This window comes from Sinocyclocheilus rhinocerous, unplaced genomic scaffold (genome assembly GCF_001515625.1).
Source record: "Sinocyclocheilus rhinocerous isolate Xijiao unplaced genomic scaffold, SAMN03320098_v1.1 scaffold1491, whole genome shotgun sequence".
NCBI classification, from domain to species: Eukaryota; Metazoa; Chordata; class Actinopteri; order Cypriniformes; family Cyprinidae; genus Sinocyclocheilus; species Sinocyclocheilus rhinocerous.
In genome coordinates this window covers 136757-139894 of record NW_015635047.1, presented here as the reverse complement: position 1 = coordinate 139894, position 3138 = coordinate 136757, and the positions used below count along the sequence as shown (strand labels likewise).

General features: G+C 35.7%; 1 long non-coding RNA gene across 1 annotated transcript in view; it reads right to left on the bottom strand.

Annotated features, from left to right (window-relative positions):
- Window positions 1-391: 391 nt before the first annotated feature.
- Window positions 392-3138, bottom strand: part of LOC107746452 (uncharacterized) — a 6325-nt gene continuing 3578 nt past the window's right edge. The window contains exons 2-3 of the long non-coding RNA XR_001640692.1: window positions 1419-1608; window positions 392-988 (exon numbers count right to left, since the gene is read on the bottom strand). This is a non-coding gene — a long non-coding RNA (uncharacterized LOC107746452). The remainder of the gene's footprint in view (window positions 989-1418; window positions 1609-3138) is intronic.

Below are 3138 nucleotides of genomic sequence, written 5' to 3'. Positions count from 1 at the left end.
ATCCTGTTACATATTTTAAGTAAATAATGTTGGTTCAACTCAATGATATATTTAATATAAATGAGCTTAAATGTTGTTAACACAACTTGAAATTACTTTTGTAGATTATATCATGTTGCATGTTTTAAGTAAATAATGTTGAGTGAACTCAAATATTTGTTCATATAACAAAGATTATCTTGTTTATTTTAAGTAAAATTGTTCCAAGTTGTGCTTACTTAAAAAGTGTGATGCAAAAATGGTGCATATATATATATATTTATTTATTTATTATTAGGGAAAGAAGGGAGGAGTGAATGTAAATTTAAAGGAGCACTGGTAAAAATGCATTAGATTTACTTAAAATTATATATATATATATATATATTTCACTCCTCCCTCCTTTCCCATTTACATTCACTCCTCCTTCTTTCCCTTTACATTTACTCCTCCCTTCCTTGATCTTGATTCATCCTGTTATTAAACAAATTATTTCTCTTCATACTCCTTCATTCCCACATTTTCCCCTATGCATTTCTTCTGCACACCCCTACAAACCACACTCTTTTTTTCCAGAGTAGTGATCCTGTTCTGGACATAATTTTTAACACCTGTCAATTTCGCTCCTTCAATGCTGGTTCTGCTTGTATGCATCGCTCACAGTCTTTCCCTTTACATTTACTCCTCCCTTCCTTGATCTTGATTCATCCTGTTATTAAACAAATTATTTCTCTTCATACTACTTTATTCCCACATTTTCCCCTATGCATTTCTTCTGCACACCCCTACAAACCACACTCTTTTTTTTTTTTTCCAGAGTAGTGATCCTGTTCTGGACATAATTTTTAACACCTGTCCATGTTCGCTCCTTCAATGCTGGTTCTGCTTGTATGCATCGCTCACAGTCTTTCTTACCAGGCACTCGGCATGTTGATGAAGTTTGTCATGTGTCGCTCTACTGCTTTTACCTCTGCACTTTCTCATTTCCGCATTGAAGGATTTGAAGAACCTACAAAATAAATAATAAATTAATGAATTAATTCCAATTACAACTGAAGTCAGTTCAAAACAAAATCGACTGAGTGTTGCCTAATGTGTAGATATTTAGAATTCTGCAGACCGGTTTAGGAGAGTTATATTTAAGAAATTAAGGCATTTTAATGCAACTCCAAGTGAAATTTAAGGCCACTTTCACAGTAACACAATAGCTAAATTCTAAGTGTTTGTAAGGTTTAAAAACTAGTTCCTTAATATTACATGAGGCATCTAAGATAATCTACCAGCCATCAAGAAATCTTACCAGACAATTTAATAAAGCAAGCATATCAAATATTTTGTATGCTTGTCAAATAGTTTCAAATATAATAGTTCCAATATATTCTCCACAAGACAAAATAATAACTGAATTTATAAAAATGACCCCATTCAAGTTTACATACCCTTGAGTCATTCCCTGCATGATCCACAACTATTTTCCTGTTTTGTGATAGTTGTTCGTGAGTCCTTTGTTGGTCCAGAGCAGACTGCTGTTCATTCTTTGGTTTTCCAGCATCTTCTGCATATTTGACCCCTTTCCAACAGTGACTGTATGATTTTGAGATCTATCTTTCACAACGAGGACAACTGCAACTATTACAAAAGGTGAAAAAGTTTACCGACACTCAAGAAGGCAACATTGTCACACTACGAGCCAGAGACGCAAGGTAAGGATGCAAACAGTGAATATGAGAAGATAGACTTCTTGGGTTCTTAGCTCTGGGTAATATTTGGGATCCTTTGCAGGTATCCAGGGAGGATAAGAATGGGATCGTTGGAGAACAGGATCGATGGAGCTTCTAGGGGTAAGTAGACAACAGGTCAGAAATAGGTAGGAGTCAGGCTTGGTTCAAGCAAGTGAATGGTAGACCGGACAGTGAGGCAGTGAAGAGTGCAGGGATATAGCGCACTTAATTCTCTCTTAATTCAGTCTCTGCATGTGAGGGTGATCAGTACTCTGGTGATTGCAATCTGGTGTGTGTCGGGGCTGGTGACTGAGGTGACGTAGGTGACTGTGAAGGCAGAGACTCCCTGACAATAATGCATTAAATTTACAAAAAAGGGTAAACTTTCTAAATTGGATAATCAGGGTAAATTGTACGTCCTTTGGCTTCTGGGAAACATGTAAGTAATTATGTAGCTTTTGTACTACTAAATGAAAAAAAAAAAAGATTACAAAAAAATTACACATCATCCTATTCAAAGTTTACACCCTGCTGCTCATCCCAATAATTCAGCAAATTATTTTTAGATTTTACATGGATGAGGATGAAGTTAGCGCAGGAGGTGAGGGCGATGAAGGCTGTGCAGGAGAGGATGAGGATGATGAGGACACAGCACAGGGTGCAGATGAAGAGGGTGTGTCGGATATGGATGCTCTGAGAGCTTGAAAATATAATTTGAATATAAAGATGTAAAAAAAATCTGAACATAATTTGAATTAATAATACAATAATCAACTGTTAATAGACTTGGGTATAAATCATACAGTAGTGTGATGACCATTTCAAATATTATTCACCAAGCAATCTTTCTGTGATTGCTGTTTGGCTCATTCTGCTCGTTTACAGCAATCTTCATGACGTTGTCGTAATTTTGACAATCTTGATTGAAACAGTTTCTGCAGATATATAAAGAGGTATTTAGCTTATATAAACAAGAAGTTAATATTAAGTGACTTGCATTGTCTGACTATAACACTATTGTCTGATTTTGCTCTATTTCGTCATCGAAAATAGTTTAAAACAAAGACACAGCGGAGCTGCTGCGCATCTCCATTCAAACACAGCGGTGTTTCGTTTTACGAATGAACTGTGTTTTTAAACGAATCTAGTGAGTCAATGATTCATGATTACCCATTCATAAAGACAGTCACTTGATTCATTCCTGAATGAATCAGCCGTTCGAATGAATCAATTGAATGAATGATTCCGTGATAAAAATCAGTGACTTACCGCCACCTGGTGGCAGTTTGTTTCATTTTAAAGTATCTTTTCAGTTATTTAAAGGGGTCATATGATGCGATTTCAAGTTTTCCTTTCTCTTTGGAGTGTTACAAGCTGATTGTGCATAGATAAGATCCCTGAAGTTGCAAAGACTAAAGTCTCAAAACCAAAGAGATAT